The sequence below is a fragment of the Panthera uncia genome, assembly GCF_023721935.1.
Source record: "Panthera uncia isolate 11264 chromosome A1 unlocalized genomic scaffold, Puncia_PCG_1.0 HiC_scaffold_17, whole genome shotgun sequence".
NCBI lineage: Eukaryota > Metazoa > Chordata > Mammalia > Carnivora > Felidae > Panthera > Panthera uncia.
The window spans coordinates 1,900,494-1,920,459 of record NW_026057577.1 but is presented as its reverse complement, the minus strand read 5'-3'; the positions used below and the strand labels follow the sequence as shown (position 1 = coordinate 1,920,459).

The following is a 19,966-nucleotide window of genomic DNA, read 5'->3' as shown; positions in this document are numbered from 1 at the left end:
TGTATATGTAGATAGAAATAGGTAGATACAGAGATGGAGAGAGATTTATCTATATAGATAGATATCTGTATATATCTACATGTGTCTCTATATCTATCTATCTATCTATCTATCTTATGTTTCTTTGACAATGTTTGGCCCACACCCTCAGATTATGGGCCAGCAGGAGTTAGGCACTCCCAGTTGATGATTGATGGTGAGGGTGGTGATGATAGTGGTAGTAAATATGATGATAATGTAGTTGGAATGCTGGTATGTAAGGTGATGGAGGTAATGGTGTTAACGATGATGAAATTTCACCAAGAAAAGTAATTGAATTAGCAATCCTTCATTCAACTATAAAGGGAATGTATACCAATTTCTGTCCTTGAAAGAGGCCAACCACCGCTGAAAGCCTAGGGATGTTTCATTTTCCAAAGATCTGTAAGTGAAGATAAGAATTAAATTGAGTTCTTGATTTCTAATCTTTTAAATGAAGGGGTTAGATAACAAACCTAAACAAAAAGCCAATTATATTAGTCTATTTTAAATATTTTTCACTTAACATTTCAATTATTTTATAGAATTGTCCCTATTATCAAAAATAATCTGTATTATCAAAAATATTAGGACTTTTTTTTAGTTTTAACTCTTTATTTGTAAAATTACATAATTATATAGACTTGATGGAAATAGACAGTTATTTACAGGCTTCTATTACTGGAATTTATTTATTTATTTATTTATTTATTTTTGTTTTACATTTCTAGTGACTTTCTGCCATGTAATGTCAAAGGATAAAATATTCAAATTTTAGCAGAAAGGGAAATAGAGTGAATGTAGCTGAACCTATAAATGTGGAAGAATTCCTGTCTTAATATCTGAACCCAAATGGACAGCAATTGGACTTAAAGGATTTCATAATTTACTAGTACATTCATCACATTTTAATTCTCATTGTTGAGTGACTGAAATATCACAATGTAAACTTATTTAGACAGTTATTTAACACCCAGAAAGGAAAGTATATGTCCATATATCTAGATAGATAGATAGACAGATATATTGATGATATATAGATATATGGACAGATACACACACACACATACACACACATATATATATATATGTATATATGTATATATATATATATATATATATATGGAAATCATAATGTATATGTATAAATCATCCCTAAATATCTAGGGGAAAATATAAATCATTTTTAAATCTGAAATATATTGAGGGTTATATGAAAAAATGTTTTGATCTACAAAATGGATAAGTAACAACATTTTAGGCTATTCTTCATATTGGTGATTAATGCAAATTATTTCTGCAAGGAAAAAAATGTATGTACCAACTGAAGTATAGGGAAGGGTGTATTGGGGGAGGATTATAAACCAGAAACCTTTTCTTTAAAGATTTTTTAAAATTTAAATTTGAGTTTTTTAACATGAAGTATTTTTTAGTAATTACTGCACCCAGTGAAAGGCTAGAACTTACAACCTTGAGACCAAGAGTTATATGCTCTATTAACTGAACCACCCAGGCACCCCTAAACCAAAAATATTTTTGGCAGTGATTAAGCTGATATATGCAAGGACATGTGCTTTAGCCTATAAGCATTGATTCAGGTATCAGCTGTCATTTTTAAGCATTTATAACAATAAATCTGAATTCCTTGCACTTAACTTTTCTTTACAATATAAATATTCTATTAAACTAAACAAAAGAGGCAATGGTTTACAAATGCCCTACTCAGATGGTTAAAAGTATACTCAAAGAGCCATTCTGCTTCAATTTGTTTCAGTGAAGTGGTACCATAGTTTGGGAAAAGCTCAGTATGGCAGAGCTCTCTTCCACACTGGGGTGAAGCAGGAGGAGTTCACTTGGATGGGACTTGAGCTGAAAAAAGGAAATGAGATCCACAGTTCTTAGTTGCTTTAAGGTCTAGTGGCTTCACACAAAGTTGTATAATTGCCCTCTTCCTCCTTGCAGAAACAAATGGCTTTAATACATTGCCTTCTTTTTTAAGATAATAAATGTGAAAGGCTGGGAAAAGAAAATCCTCAGGCAAAGTTCTCATCCATTTGCTCACTGTAGCAGATATCATTTGTTAAAAGAGTTCTGGTAAACCAAGCAGTTAGGAAAAAAGACATAAAGAGTCCAATGCCTTGTCAAAAATATACCTTCATGGAGAACAAATCTATGTGGCAGAAACCACTTATTTCTTATCTAATTGGAAAACTTTCTCTATAAATGTCTAAAAAGAGAAGATAAAGTTATCTAGTTCAACTGCATTTCCTACAGTTCTAAAAATAAATGAAATAAGACACTTCGGAAGATAAAATATGACTAAGTAAAGACTTGTGACAGAGCAGGGCAGGAGGTGGGTAAAGTAGAATGGGAAAGCAACTCTTCTCTCTTCTTAGATTGGAATTTCTTTCGTAGGTGTTCTTTGGAACACTCTAATATAAACTTAAGATTCACTAAAATAAAAATTGCGTTTTGTAGATAACTGAATTGATACTGGTCTCTTATTGTCCTCTTCTTTTGAAATGAACAATTAGATGACCAGAATCCTCACTACTTTTTTTCAGATTTTATTTTATTTTATTTTATTTTTATTTTTTATTTTTTAAAATTTACATCCAGATTAGTTAGCATATAATGCAACAATGATCTCAGGAGTAGATTCCTTAATGCCCCTTACCCATTTAATATCCTCACTATTAAACAGAATCTCATCACTGAATATTGTAATGAAATTACTCTTAAATTCTAATTATTCTAACCAAACAATTTCAGTTTCTGTATTCAATTTTTTTTCCTCTTGAATGATTTAAATTCCACATCTTGGGGCATTTTTATTATAATGTAACCGTCCTCCCTCTCCCATCCCACAGTTTTGCCATATTACTTAAGGTGTAATTGCGACCCATTTGATTGCCTTGGTTTCGGTTGCCATTATTTTGCCTATAGGATGTGAAGACTCTCTATATTTTCATCCTGATTATTCCCTTTTAATCTGTGAGGAAATTGTGCCCCTCTTCTCCCATATGAGATCAGAGACCTCACACACAAAAATCTGAAGTCAGACTGGAATAAGCCCACCATAGTCATTCAAAGAAAAAAAAATGCTGTCATTCTAGTCTAGAGCTGAGAAAATCCTGGTCTCCACGTAACTTTAACACTATTGCACTTAAGATTCTTTAGTACTTACAGCTAAAAGAATGTGAAGAGTTGGAATCAGTGGCTATATGGCTTCATCAATTTCAAAGAAAGAAAACTCATGTGAAGCACAAAGTCAAGGAAAGCATGAATATACATTATAGTCTCTGAATGCCCCCTCACTTCACCTATGTTGTCTCTTGTTCTGTCCCTCCCTCATCTATTTCTTGGTATTTCTCTTTTTATCTATTTCTCAGTATCTCTTTCTTTATCTGTAATTACTCCTACATCTCAGGTCTCCCATGTCTTTCAGTAGCCCTTTCTTGAATACACTTCTGAATTGTTTTGCCAGATATAATCTTTTTTATTATCTTTTCCATTTTTTTTCCAAATGTTTTTTTTTTTGCCATTTTCCCTTTGATGCCCCAAACCTCAGCTTTCTGTTTTAAAGTGCCAATATTATTGGTGATAAAAAAGAATGAAATCTTACCGTTTGCAACAGTATGGATGAATCTATAGAGTGTATCATGCTAAGTGAAATAAGTCAGGCAAAGAAAGATAAATATCATATGATTTCACTTTTATGTGGAATTTAAGAAACACAACAGATAAGCAGGGGGAATTAAGGGATATTAAGATAAAAATATAGAGGGAGACAAACCATAAGAGATTTAAATACAGAGAATAAACTGAGGGTAGCTAGATGGGAGGTGGGTAGGGAGGTGGATTAAATGGGTGATGAGCATTAAGGAGAGAACTTGTTGGCATGAGTACTGGGTGTTATATACAAGTGACAAATCACTGTGTTCTACTCCTGAAACCAGTACTACACTGTATGTTAACTAACTCAAATTTAAATAAATATATCTTAAAAAATAAAGTGTTGCAGAGAGAACATTTTTGAATGTTCGTTCACTGAAATAAGTTTTATATATTTATACATTTTATGAAAAAATATAATTGAATCTTTTATATTCCTCACTCTAAAGAAAATAACCGTTTACCTTTGGGGGTTCTTTATAATTTCCATTTTATTATATGTAATTTAATTATTAGGAAATTACTTTTTCATGTCCTAATATTAATTAATTCCCATATTAATAGTTAAGGATATAGACAAACAATCCAAGCAATTTACCCTTTCACTGGAACCTCAGAAATGAAATATTCCTTACCTCCAGAAAGATTTTATATCTTGCCCTACCTGCAATCTCACTAACCACTATATTAAGCTCTAAGAAATGCTAAGAGCTAACTTTTTAAAGGTGCATATAATTGGTACTACAAGCTGAAGGATTCCAACTATGGGGATATTTGCTATTATGTAAACAACATATCCAGTCAATTGAATGAATCTTTCTAACTCCATCAGTACCTCGTAGCATTGTACAAGAAGAGCTGCCCAGATATATTTCTAATTTAATGTAACAGTGAATGAATTTCTTCAGAATATTTGACACCAGAGTTTCTCAGAATTATTCCATAGGACACCAGCAAGAAGTTGCAAATCAAAGCTGTTTGAGTTACAGTGAGAGAGCCACCAAGTTGCTGTCAAAACTGACTCTTCTGCACACTCAGTCATCCACCAAGTATGAGCCCCAGTGTAGACTGGTACATCCAGTTTTCTGCAGTCTCTGTCAATTGAGTCCACTTTCACGTTGGAATTTAAAAGTACCTGACATTCCTTTGTCATGTATGGACTATTCTCACTAAGATTAAATCTATGTTATCATGTTCTTCGGGTTATCCAGTCTTTCCATCTTTGATTTCTGTGTTCACCAAACCAAGCATCTACTTAATAACAATAAACAAAATGGACTTTTCCACACATTCAAAATGTTTCACACATTTTAATATTGCTAACAGAGCCAGAAGTGGAAAGCTTATATTAACAAAATGGAAAAGATTTTCAAGAACTTACAAATACACAGACTCTGGTTTTCCTACCAATAAACACAGACTTTTTCCCCTTTCCACGAGTTTTCAGGTGAAATTTGTCGAAGCTCAGACACAAAACCAGGAAATAAAATAGTCAATGCAGACTTCATTTTCTAAGACTATACTGTAAGAACTTCTTTGTATCTTCACTTCCACTCATCTTCCATCCAGGTTGTTTTTATAACTGGAAAAATAGCGACAATTCACCTTTATGCAACCTGCGCCTCTTTCCCTGCACTAGCTTCATCCACCACCATCTCCAAAACAACCTCCAACTTCTCAAAGTGGAGGAAGTCCTCACAAGCATGCTATGGAACACATTTTCTTTTCACATGTTACTTACTAAATATTTCCTTTTGACTCTTCTGTCTTATAAATTATTCCTAGATGTCAGGTCTTGGTAAAATTCTCACAGAGTTCTGGATTTCTAATCTTTTAAATGAAGGGGTTAGATTATAGACCTAAACAATAAGCCAATTAAATTAGTCTATTTTAAATATTTTTCTTCACTTAAAATTTCAATTATTTTATAGAATTGTCCCTATTATCAAAAATAATCTATAGGAGGAGTATTTCTTAGTTTCAAGTCTTTATTTGTAAAAATACATAATTATATTAGACTTGGTGGAAATAGACAGTTCTTTGCAGGCTTATATTATTAGAATGAATTTTATTATAAACAAACAATTATTAAACCATTTACTATTCATGAAATTTTCTCTAAAGTTTTCAGCTATATTTGCTTGTCTTTACAAGGAGTCAGCAATAATCCAAAGCAAAAGTTTCATTTGAATATAAAGGGCCCCAAATGTCCATTGACTGATGAATGGAATTGAATATATGCGTTTATATATATGTATATATAATTGAATATATGTGTTTATATCACAGCCATCAAAACCATCAAAAAGAATGAAATCTTGCCATTTGCCAGAACCTGGAAAGAACTAGAATGTATTATGCAAAATAAGTCAATCAGAGAAAGTCAAATACCATATGATTTCACTCATATGTGGGATTTAAGAAACAAACCAGATGAACGTATTGGAGAAGGGGTATAAAAAGAGAGAAGGAAACAAACCATAAGGTATTCTTAAAGAACAAACAGGGTTGATGGATGGAAGTGGGTGGGGTATGAGCTAGATGGGTGATGGGTGTTAACAGGTCCTTTGTTACTGTGAGCACTGCATGTTATATGTAAGTGATGAATCAGTAAATTCTAGTCCTGAAACCAATATTGTACTGTATGTTAACTAAGTGAACTTAAAATCAAAGTTTGAAAAGAAAAAGAAAAGGCCCTATAAGTTGAAATAAATGACAGTATAATCTATACATTTACAGATATTTATTATTGCTAATATAAATATTAATTTATGTTGCATATAGGAAACATAAAAGACAGTAAAAGGTAATAGTAATGAAGTGGGGAGAAAATACAAAACCAAGTTATTAGGGATTCAGGTCTCCTTTTTCCAACACAAATAAAACACAAGTGCTCTGTCTGCTTTATGAAATTAGCTGTCAACATCTCATTATAAATGAAACACCCAAAGGGCTCCTTCTCCCGATTGTACATCACTGTATGTGGTACTTTCCGAAGCACTTGGAATGGACACCCTTATGGCATTTCTCACTGTAGTGGCAGAGAGCACACTAGATCTTGTCCTGGTTGATGACCCAGTGTCCAATCATGCCAAAGTGGCTCTCAGTTTCCAGCTTCCTGTTTCATTTCCCTTGTCACATTGCTGTCTAGATACACACAGGCCACATATCTCTGGAAGGCCAGGAGGTTTACTTGGGAATCATGGCTGCAGATCTTGTGTAACTGCCATGCATTGCGGAGGTCAGCGCCAATGAGGCTTGAGTACCACTTTGTGTCTCGGATCTTCACTTTGTACTTGGCAATATTCTGGTCCACCTGCTGACACTACCCACCTTTCCTGGTACAGGGATGGTTGGTGGACCTAGTTCTGTGCTTTGATTATTCCTGAATGATAATTGGTCATCCCCACTGTTTCTATACCCACAACATTGGAGCAGATGTTGACCACACTGCTATCATGCTAGCAGCAAACAATGATCTCCTCACTCTCATCAACTTTATACTCAAATGAACTCCCTCTTCATTTTTAAAATCCTTTGTGATCTTTGAGGGGACTTTGCTCAGTCCTGTATTCATGAAGTTTCTGCAGCCTTCACCTCCTTTATCCTCAAAATGGACATAAGTTTAACACTTATAAAAACCTTGTCAAAAAATATGTGTTGTGGCAGACAGCCATGCTCCTGAAGAACATCCACAAAATTTACCACCATACTGCCACCTCAGCCCAAGCCCCTGTCTGACTTGGTGAACAGTGTGCCCTGTGAGGGCGCAAACCACACAAGATAGCCCCTGCTGGTTATTCCACACCAGATCTTGTAGCCCAGCTCCATGGGTTTCTCAACAGGCAGCTGCTTGGATCCCTGGTGCCCAAAGTATTCACACATGGACTCACCAAAGCTGTAGAACTCTTCCAAGGGTGCGTGCTTCTGGAAATTGCAATTAATCCAGACAATGAGAGCCCTGACCTTGGCAAACCTATCACTATCGTCCAGCTTATTGTTAACTGCAAAATGCATGTATGCGTGAGAAAACCAGTTCAAATCTGTCCCTTCTAATTGCATCAGGCACAAGATGGGCATGTGAATTGGGAGATGTTTCTCAAAACATCCTCCTCCTTGGATAGGCTACATAGGTCTGACCTCTGGGGAAGTGAGTTATTTCTCATGTTCTGTGTGGGCCAGGAAGAGAGCCCAACTTTCAAGGACAAGAAACCTGAAGTCCTTCCCATGGACCTCAGATTGAGGTTATTAGGGGACAGTAACCATCTTCATACCTCCCCCAGTCTCTCCTGGTTTGTAACAGTAGACACAGGCTTAACATCCTGGGTTTCCACAAGTCTCACTACCTCAGCTGCTGCTTGCCCCCTGCCTCCAAATGCCTTCTACACGTGACAGTTCATACCCTTAGAGTGGGAATGCTTCCAGAAACTGAGAAACCCCATTAGCAACCATCTTGTGCATTAAGAGATGAGGAGAGTAAATCACATTTGTTGATCACATGTAGATCCTGGAGCTAAAAGCCACTTCAGTACCACATGCACTGCTTTGTCTGCCTCACCTTTTCCTGAGTGTCACTTGTCTCCTCTCCTTCCTTTGCTTAGTGAGGCCAGCAGGATTAAGGGCTTAAAATGTGATAGGCTTGGCCTTTCAAAAAGAGAGGAGTAATTACTTGCATAAAGCCTTTCATCAAACAGCACTTAACTTGAAGTTGAAACTAAGATGAACTGGGAAAGTGGGGTCGTCTTTATGTGCAGAGACAAAGAATCTGTAATAAGAGATAAGTCAATTAAAAAAAAGTATCTTGGAATCAGGGAAGATGGCGGCATAGGAGGACGCTGGGCTCACCGCGCGTCCTGCTGATCACTTAGATTCCACCTACACCTGCCTAAAGAACCCAGAAAACCGCCAGAGGATTAGCAGAACGGAGTCTCTGGAGCCAAGCGCAGACTAGAGGCCCACGGAAGAGGGTAGAAAGGGCGGCGAGCTGGTGCGCACTGCACGGACTGGCGGGAGGGAGCCTGGGCGGAGGGGCAGCCTGCCGGCCAAGCAGACCACCCGAGTCTGGCTGACAAAAGCGGAGGGGCTGGACAGAGTGCATTCCGACAGCAAGCACGACTTAGTGTCTGGGAGGTCATAAGTTAACAGCTCTGCTCAGAAAGCGGGAAGGCTGGAGGACAAAGGGAGGGAGAGCTGCTGAGCCCCCAGGGGACAGAGCTCAGTTTGGCGGTGAACAAAGGCGCTCGCCAGCGCCATCTCCCTCACCCATCCCCGAGCCAAAAATCCCAAAGTGAACCAGTTCCTGCCAGGGAACTTGCTCCCTCTGCACAAACACCCAACTCTGTGCTTCTGCGGAGCCAAACCTCCGGCAGCGGATCTGACTCCCTCCCGCTGCCACAGGGACCCTCCTGAAGTGGATCACCTAAGGAGAAGTGAGCTAAGCCTGCCCCTCCTGCCCCCGTGCACCTTGCCTACCCACCCCAGCTAATATGCCAGATCCCCAGCACCACAAGCCTGGCAGTGTGCAAGTAGCCCAGACTGGCCACGCCACCCCACAGTGAATCCCGCCCCTAGGAGAGGGGAAGAGAAGGCACACACCAGTCTGACTGTGGCCCCAGTGGTGGGCTGGGGGCAGACATCAGGTCTGACTGCAGCCCCCCCCCAACTCCAGTTATACACCACAGCACAGGGGAAGTGCCCTGCAGGTCCTCACCACTCCAGGGACTATCCAAAATGACCAAACGGAACAATTCCCCTCAGAAGATTCTCCAGGAAATAACAACAGCTAATGAACTGATCAAAAAGGATTTAAATAATATAACAGAAAGTGAATTTAGAATAATAGTCATAAAATTAATCGATTGGCTTGAAAACAGTATAGAGGACAGCAGAGAATCTCTTGCTACAGAGACCAAGGGACTAAGGAACAGTCACGAGGAGCTGAAAAACACTTTAAACGAAATGCAAAACAAAATGGAAACCACGACGGCTCAGATTGAAGAGGCAGAGGAGAGAATAGGTGAACTAGAAGATAAAGTTATGGAGAAAGAGGAAGTTGAGAGAAAGAGAGATAAAAAAATCCAGGAGTATGAGGGGAAAATTAGAGAACTAAGTGATACACTAAAAAGAAATAATATACTCATAATTGGTATCCCAGAGGAGGAAGAGAGAGGGAAAGGTGCTGAAGGGGTACTTGAAGAAATAATAGCTGAGAACATCCCTGAACTGGGGAAAGAAAAAGGCATTGAAATCCAAGAGGCACAGAGAACTCCCTTCAGACGTAACTTGAATCGATCTTCTGCACGACATATCATAGTGAAACTGGCAAAATACAAGGATAAAGAGAAAATTCTGAAAGCAGCAAGGGATAAATGCGCACTCACATATAAAGGGAGACCTATAAGACTCATGACAGATCTCTCCTTTGAAACTTGGCAGGCCAGAAAGGATTGACACGATATCTTCAGTGTGCTAAAGAGAAAAAATATGCAGCTGAGAATCCTTTATCCAGCAAGTCTGTCATTTAGAATAGAAGGAGAGATAAAGGTCTTCCCAAACAAACAAAAACTGAAGGAATTTGTCACCACTAAACCAGCCCTATAAGAGATCCTAAAATCCTGTGAGACAAAGTACCAGAGACATCACTACAAGCATAAAACATACAGACATCACAATGACTCTAATCCCGTATCTTTCTATAATAACACTGAATGTAAATGGACTAAATGCGCCAACTAAAAGACATAGGGTATCAGAATGGGTAAAAAAACAAGACCCATCTATTTGCTGTCTACAAGAGACTCATTTTAGACCTGAGGACACCTTTAGATTGAGAGTGAGGGGATGGAGAACTATTTATCATGCTACTGGAAGTCAAAAGAAAGCTGGAGTAGCCATACTTATATCAGACAAACTAGACTTTAAATTAAAGGCTGTAACAAGAGATGAAGAAGGGCATTATATAATAATTATAGGGTCTATCCATCAGGAAGAGCTAACAATTATAAATGTCTCTGCACCGAATACCGGAGCCCCCAAATATATAAAACAATTACTCATAAACACAAGCAACCTTATTGATAAGAATGTGGTAATTGCAGGGGACTTTAACACTGCACTTACAGAAATGGATAGATCATCTAGACACACGGTCAATAAAGAAACAAGGGCCCTGAATGATACATTGGATCAGATGGACTTGACAGATATATTTAGAACTCTGCATCCCAAAGCAACAGAATATACTTTCTTCTCGAGTGCACATGGAACATTCTCCAAGATAGATCATATACTGGGTCACAAAACAGCCCTTCATAAATATACAAGCATTGAAATTATACCATGCATACTTTCAGACCACAATGCTATGAAGCTTGAAATCAACCAAAGGAAAATGTCTGGAAAACCTCCAAAAGCATGGAGGTTAAAGAACACCCTAATAAGAATGAGTGGGTCAACCAGGCAATTAGAGAAGAAATTAAAAAATATATGGTAACAAACGAAAATGAAAATACAACAATCCAAACGCTTTGGGATGCAGTGAAGGCAGTCCTGAGAGGAAAATACATTGCAATCCAGGCCTATCTCAAGAAACAAGAAAAATCTCAAATACAAAATCTAACAGCACACCTAAAGGAAATAGAAGCAGAACAGCAAAGGCAGCCTAAACCCAGCAGAAGAAGAGAAATCATAAAGATCAGAGCAGAAATAAACAATATAGAATCTAAAAAGACTGTAGAGCAGATCAACGAAACCGAGCTGGCTTTTTGAAAAAATAAACAAAATTGACAAACGTCTAGCCAGGCTTCTCAAAAAGAAAAGGGAGATGACCCAAATAGATAAAATCATGAATGGAAATGGGATTATTACAACCAATCCCTCAGAGATACAAACAATTACCAGGGAATACTATGAAAAATTATATGCCAACAAATTGGACAACCTGGAAGAAATGGACAAATTCCTAAACACCCACACTCTTCCAAAACTTAATCAGGAGGAAATAGAAAGCTTGAACAGACCCATAACCAGTGAAGAAATTGAATCGGTTATCAAAAATCTCCCAACAAATAAGAGTCCAGGACCAGATGGCTTCCCAGGGGAGTTCTACCAGACGTTTAAAGCAGAGATAATACCTATCCTTCTCAAGCTATTCCAAGAAATAGAAAGGGAAGGAAAACTTCCAGACTCATTCTATGAAGCCAGTATTACTTTGATTCCTAAACCAGACAGAGACCCAGTAAAAAAAGAGAACTACAGGCCAATATCCCTGATGAATATGGATGCAAAAATTCTCCATAAGATACTAGCAAATCGAATTCAATAGCATATAAAAAGAATTATTCACCATGATCAAGTGGGATTCATTACTGGGATGCAGGGCTGGTTCAACATTCGCAAATCCATCAACGTGATACAGCACATTAATAAAAAAAAAGAGAAGAACCATATGATCCTGTCAATCGATGCAGAAAAGGCCTTTGACAAAATCCAGCACCCTTTCGTAATAAAAACCGTTGAAAAAGTCGGGATAGAAGGAACATACTTAAACATCATAAAAGTCATTTATGAAAAGCCCACAGCTAACATCATCCTCAATGGGGAAAATTGAGAGATTTTTCCCTGAGATCAGGAACATGACAGGGATGCCCACTGTCACCACTGTTATTTAACATAGTGTTTGAAGTTCTAGCATCAGCAATCAGACAACAAAAGGAAATCAAAGGCATGAAAATTGGCAAAGATGAAGTCAAGCTTTCGCTTTTTGCAGATGACATGATATTATACATGGAAAATCCAATAGATTCCACCAAAAGTCTGCTAGAACTGATACATGAATTCAGCAAAGTTGCAGGATACAAAATCAATGTACAGAAATCAGTTGCATTCTTATACACTAACAATGAAGCAACAGAAAGACAAATAAAGAAACTGATCCCATTCACAATTGCACCAAGAAGCATAAAATACCTAGGAAGAAATCTAACCAAAGATGTACAAGATCTGTATGCTGAAAACTATAGAAAGCTTATGAAGGTAATTGAAGAAGATATAAAGAAATGGAAAGACATTCCCTGCTCATGGATTGGAAGAATAAATATTGTCAAAATGTCAATACTACCCAAAGCTATCTACACATTCAATGCAATCCCAATCAAAATTGCACCAGCATTCTTCTCAAAACTAGAACAAGCAATCCTAAAATTCATATGGAACCACAAAAGGCCCCGAATAGCCAAAGTAATTTTGAAGAAGAAGACCAAAGCAGGAGGCATCACAATCCCAGACTTTAGCCTCTACTACAAAGCTGTCATCATCAAGACAGCATGGTATTGCCACAAAAACAGACACATAGACCAATGGAATAGAATAGAAACCCCAGAACTAGACCCACAAACGTATGGCCAACTCATCTTTGACAAAGCACGAAAGAACATCCAATGCAAAAAAGACAGTCTCTTTAACAAATGGTGCTGGGAGAACTGGACAGCCACATGCAGAAAGTTGAAACTAGACCACTTTCTCACACCATTCACAAAAATAAACTCAAAATGGATAAAGGACCTGAATGTGAGACAAGAAACCATCAAAACCCTAGAGGAGAAAGCAGGAAAAGACCTCTCTGACCTCAGCCGTAGCAGTCTCTTACTTGACACAACCCCAAAGGCAAGGGAATTAAAAAGCAAAAGTGAATTGCTGGGACCTTATGAAGATAAAAAGCTTCTGCACAGCAAAGGAAACAACCAACAAAACTAAAAGGCAACCAAAGGAATGGGAAAAGATATTTGCAAATGACATATCGGACAAAGGGCTAGTATCCAAAATCTATAAAGAGCTCACCAAACTCCACACCCGAAAAACAAATAACCCAGTGAAGAAATGGGCAGAAAACATGAATAGACACTTCTCTAAAGAAGACATCCGGATGGCTAACAGGCACATGAAAAGATGTTCAACGTCGCTCCTTATCAGGGAAATACAAATCAAAACCACACTCAGATATCACCTCACGCCAGTCAGAGTGGCCAAAATGAACAAATCAGGAGACTATAGATGCTAGAGAGGATGTGGAGAAACGGGAACCCTCTTGCACTGTTGGTGGGAATGCAAATTGGTGCAGCCGCTCTGGAAAGCAGTGTGGAGGTTCCTCAGAAAATTAAAAATTGACCTACCCTATGACCCAGCAATAGCACTGCTAGGAATTTATCCAAGGGATACAGGAGTACTGATGCATAGGGGCACTTGTACCCCAATGTTTATAGCAGCACTCTCAACAATAGCCAAATTATGGAAAGAGCCTAAGTGTACATCAACTGATGAGTGGATAAAGAAATTGTGGTTTATATACACAATGGAATACTATGTGGCAATGAGAAAGAATGAAATATGGCCTTTTGTAGCAACGTGGATGGAACTGGGGAGTGTGATGCTAAGTGAAATAAGCCATACAGAGAAAGACAGATACCATATAGTTTCACTCTTATGTGGATCCTGAGAAACTTGACAGAAACCCATGGGGGAGGTGAAGGAAAAAAAAAAAGAGGTTTGAGTGGGAGAGAGCCAAATCATAGGAGACTGTTACAAACTGAGAACAAACTGAGGGTTGATGGGCGTTGGGAGGGAAGGGAGGGTGGGTGGGTGATGGGTATTGAGGAGGGCACCTTTTGGGATGAGCACTGGGTGTTGTATGGAAACCAATTTGACAAATTTCATATATTGAAAAAAAAAGAAAGAGAAAAAATTTAAAAAAAGTATCTTAATTAACAATGCAATAGGACTTTGTCCACCATTTAAGAGAAAAAAAAATCTCTAGCTTAAGCTTCACCAGCAACCAGAGGGTAATAATTTGCATACACACAGGAGATAGTATCTAGTTGATTGGCTAATTAGAGGGGAAGAAAGAACAAAATACCCACCTTACACCTCACAACAAAACACATTCTAAGTCACAGTTTCCACCATCATAACTTCTGGCATGTACGCCTGGATGAGTCTTTGTTATGGGGGCTGTCTTATGTACTGTGGGATGTTTAGTACCTCCCAGGACTCTATATACTAGATACCAATAGGATACCAAATATCCTACTTGTGAAAACCACAAAAGTTTTAGACATGGCAAACATCAATGGGGTACAGAATTATTCTTGGCTGACAACTACTATTCTAGATCAGCATTACTAACAAAAATTATTGTAATGATGGAAATGTTTTGTATCAACCCTTTCTAATATGTTAGCCATGAGGCATATATGGTTGTTAAAGTTTTGATATATGACTAGTGTGATTGAGAACTTGAATTTTTAATTTTATGTAATAGCCACATGTGGTTGCCTATTGAACACGGTATTGGAAAGAAACCTTAGGTATATAAGTTATTTGTGCTTTATGGAACGTTTGTGATAATTGATTAAAATTTAATTATATTATTAGTTATTATTTGTAACATTTTCTCTGGCAAATTGATTCCTGTAGATATTATATCTTGGGGTGTGTGCAGTTCCATTTCCCAGAACATTTGAATATCAATGCCTATGTTAGAAAAATTGTCATTAACCTGTGGTAATAGTATTTGTGTGACAAATCCAGTTTTACACCAAATAGAGGTGAAAACACAGGAAAATACATTACAATACACGTGAAGGATTTTTATAGAGGTGTTCTGTTGCCACCACCCCCCCCCCGAAAACTTCTTTTACCAATATACCATATGTTAGATTGATCTGGTTTCATAATAATAAAGCAGGTTATTGTGAATTCTATACTCCTTTATTGTTCTGGACAGAGGTATATCACTTTTATCATCACAAACACCAATAGATATTCACATACAAAATGTATTATTATGCAGTAAAGTCCATCTTACTCCAATAGGAAGAATACACATAGAATTAATAAGCATCCCAACTACCCACTAATTGAACATCATAACTATGATTTGTGACTAATTTATGCATAACGGCAGTGGGAGAACAATGATGTAAGTTACAAGTTCCTTTAGTAATTTTCTGTAGGTTAGGGTGACTATGTAATTTCCATAAATTCATATTTTGGGCTGCTGCTCTTAACACAGATGACATTGATTCATTGTCAGTTATAATACATCTGAATTAATTTATCAGATAAACCTTGTTGCCTTAAACTGCATGTCTTTTCCCATTGCTGAGCACAGGCATTTGCTGCCATAGGGTTTTGGGTTTGGACTAGCCAATTTATCAGTTTTAAGCTATCAGCCCAGGTAGCTTTACAACATTGACTCTCATCTTGAAGTATCTACTCTAGTTTCCCCTTTTCTACAAGTTTATGTGTCTTTTCAGTATACCTTTACTTAGTAAAGGCAAATTCTGCTTGCCCTAAAATTCCAAGTTCTACCCCAAGGCTCCCAAAGCTTGCTTTGTTCTTTGGAGCTAATATTGTTTAATCCACCATAGGTGCTATTGCCATTGTAATCTAACAGAATTAGTACAGTTTGGGTACAAATTTTGAACCCCCAAAATGTTGAGTTCTCCATGTCAGATTAATTGGGTATTAGTTACTTCTAAGTACAATTTGGTTTGGGTGTATCAAAGGGCTTCACATAACCTTCCTGATCTTATAGTCAAATTAGTATATGGGGGAGGTTGTGACCACCAAGCGTTTTTTTTTTTTCTTTCTTTCTTTTATTTTTTTAAAAGTTTTCATTCCTTTTGTTTGTTTGTCTTAATTTATTCCATCCAAAAATCATGGCTTGTGTATACATTGAATATTTTGACAGCTAGGAAAAGCTGCTGCTAATAGTTGTCTTTCATATTCTGCAATCTTTTGCAAGATAATTATTTAAATTTATTGAAACACAGTGATAAAATTGTTGAATATTATAAATTGTATAGGTAGGATTTGAATTTGGTGATATTTATTGGAACATTCATCCTATCATGTGTCTCCTATAATAAATATATCCCAACAAGTAGGCACCAAAAGTTAAAGGCAATTTGAGATATTCCATGAAGTCATAAACATGTGGTGTAAGTTGTCATTAGAGTGTATATCTGTGGTGCTCTTGCATGTGAGATTAGCAAAAATAGCATGTAACAAAATTTTATCAGGGTGTAATGGAAAAGGGGGTGGAGATAAACATTCAGGTTTAACATCATCTAAGTTTACAGAGTTACAAACATAATGAAAAAAGAACAGGCCTGGTCCTCAATCTTGGGAGTAGATGCCTACTCAGTTGCCATCTGCTTCTCATCCTGGTTAACAGCAAATGTTGTTTTAGGAGGAGCCCAGTGTCAGAAATAAGAGTTGAAGTCCAATCGGGTGAAGGTGACTTTTTTAAAATGAGAAACATGGATCCATGAGTTTACCTCCTTTAAGTTGGAGGTACAGGAATATGTTAAGAGTACCTGATAATGTCCTTTCCTTCTCTCTCTCTCTCTCTCTCTCTCTCTCTCTCTCTCTCTCTTTCTCTCTCTCCTTCAATTGGGAACTCATTTAGGAAGGAGTCAGAAATCAAAGCAGTGCTTTGTTTTAGGACCTGAATTAGGCCTTGGCAAGAGGATAGAATATTCCCTTTTAATAAGGTGGGCTCATATTACCCTTCATTAAACCTCATAAGTCATCTTGTTATCATTTCAAACAGGTGAAGTTTATGTTTGCCTAAAGGAGTAGACCTGAAGCTCAAGCACACCAGGGTAGAGGGTTTGGCCGTGGTAGGTTAAAAACTTCAGTAAATTTTGTTAATTAAATTTTAATTGTGCCATTAGTTCTTCCTACCAATCCAGAAGATTGAGGATGAAAGCACAGTGAAAATGCTGCATTATTGGCCAAACATTGCATATTGCTTTGTTCTTTGAAATGGGAGCCTTTGTCACTATGTAGTTCTGAAGGAATGCTCCAATCAGGAATAATTACTTTCAGTTAATATTTTAGCTACTGTGAGGGAAGTAGCTCTCTGATAGGGAAAGACTTTGACCCAATGAGAAAACATGCAACTCATAATCAAAACACATTTATATCCTTGAGTAAGCAGTAAATGAATAAAGTTGGTTTGCCATCCTTCAAAGGGACCCTTTGGGAAGGGAAAAAACCTGGAGATCCATGGAAGGCTTGTGTTTATGACAAATTGTACACCGTTTATATAGCTTATAAGCATCTGTTGGAGAGAGTTTCCAAACGTATTGTTTTCCCCACATTACCATTTTTCAGATCCCTAATTAATTAATTGATGAAAATATAATAAAAGGGGCATGTGGGAAGTAATAGAAACAATGTGTTTTCCATTGGCCCTTCCCATATCTGTGAGGGGTGGTCTAATTTTCTTCCTTCTTCTTCCATGGTCGTTGGTTTTTGTTTTATTTTTTTTTTCCTTAGAAGCATTTTTTTTTTGTGCCTGCAAAATATTTTTTTACGTTCATTTATTTATTTTGAGAGAGAAAGAGCATGGGGGAGGAGCATAGACTGAGGGAAAGAAAGAATCACAAGCAGGCTCCACGCTGTCAGCACAGAGCCTGACATGGAGCTTGATCTCATTAATCATGAGATTACGACTAGAGTTGAAATCTAGAGTTGGACACTTAAACAACTGAGTCATCCAGGTGCTACAGGAAATGTTTATTTTAATTAAATGGAATTAAGATTAAAGGAACACTCAAGAATATGGGTAAACTTCAACTTTAAGGCTGCCTGTTTAACAGCTGAATCAGATAAATGGTTTCCTTTAGTTCTGTGGTGTCTGCCTTGCATGTCCAAGAATTTTTATAATAGCAAGTTGCTTTAGTAATTGTATAGCTTTCAGTAATTGGAATACATGTTTTCCATTTTTAAGTTTGTCTAGTAGAGGTCAGAAATTCTCTTTGTTTCCATAGCACGCCAAAGTAATGAGTGGCTCCAAAAGCATAATGGCTTTCACTATAAATATTAGCCATTTTACGTTTTGCTAGCTGGCAAGCCCTGATAAGAGCTTACTTAACAGTTGAGTTTACTTAACAGTTGGTAAATAAGAGCTTCCAGTAATATCAGTTAATGATGTGATAGCGTGCCTAGCTTGGTAATGTCCTTGTTCATCCTTAGATAAGACTTGTTTGGGGACCATGTTAGGTCTGTATAATCAAGAGTCATTCCCTGTAAATCATTTCCTGGTATAAGAATATAATTGGTTAACATAATACAATCATTGCTATTAAGGTGTGAAGTGCCCTCTGGTGTGAGTAGTAAAGTGGCAAGGTTCAGATTACAACATTGCATTAGCGTGATGTTGGTTGCAGTTTAATCAGAGTAATTCATAAAAAGCAAGTTGGCTAGCACAGAACTGTAGGATATGGTGATAATTCAGAATGGCTTCAGTTGAGGGAGTCACATAATTAAAAGAGCGCTCATAATTATTTCTTCAGTGGCTTTACAGAGGAGTGCTGTGGCAGAAAATGCCCATTAACAAGGGTGGGGTGGTGGAATCCCTTAGTTACTGAATCTTGTTGCGGCTATAATATCCTGGTGGCCAATAGTAATCACTGTTTTTAAGCTAATACTCATAGGGAATGTCTTCATGTTTAAATAGGGAAAAAAAGGTAATTTATAGGTAACTTGACCTAAAGCAGTGGTCTGAGTTAATGTAGACTTTAGCATTTCTACAGTTTTTCATCCTTCAGGGGTCAAGGTTATGGGGCCAGATTGGTTTAACTCTAATAGATTTTTTAAAGTTTCCTTATTTATTTGTGGGTATGAGAGAGACATAAAGAGAATCTAAAGTAGGCCCTGTGCTGTCAGTGTGGAGCCTGACACAGGCTGGACCATGAGATCATGACTTGAGCAGAAACCAAGACCTATAAACTTAACTGACTGAGTGCCCTTATCTTTAATAGATTATATAAAGGTTGAACTATAATGGGAAAAATCAGGCATCCAATTTTGGCAATAGCTTATAAGCCCTATAAATCCTCTTAGTTGTCTCTTGGTTTTGGGTAAATGAAAACCCAAAATTCCTCTTATTGTTTCAGCATTTGTCAATAGGCCATCTTTTGATATCATCCTAGTTTTGTGGTATTTTACCATAGGTAAGCAAAATTGTAACTTGTCTCATAAGATTTTGTGGTCCTAAAAGACCAGTTGTTTTAACAAAATAGTGTCCTTTTGACAATCTGTTTCTGTGTTTAAGCATAGCAGTAAGCCATCTACATATCTCAGCCCTATCTGAGATAAAACTCTGGAGGGAGATACAACCTGGTAGGCAGACAGTTTGGAACTGGACAGGATAGAGGTGAAGAGAGGACAGAAGCCTAAGGCAAAGGAAGGGTGCTTGATCATG

The 19,966-nt window shown here is 37.4% G+C and overlaps 1 pseudogene; it reads right to left on the bottom strand.

Annotated features, from left to right (window-relative positions):
- Positions 1–6,666: 6,666 nt before the first annotated feature.
- Positions 6,667–18,757, bottom strand: LOC125935071 (piggyBac transposable element-derived protein 2-like; annotated as a pseudogene).
- Positions 18,758–19,966: the final 1,209 nt, after the last annotated feature.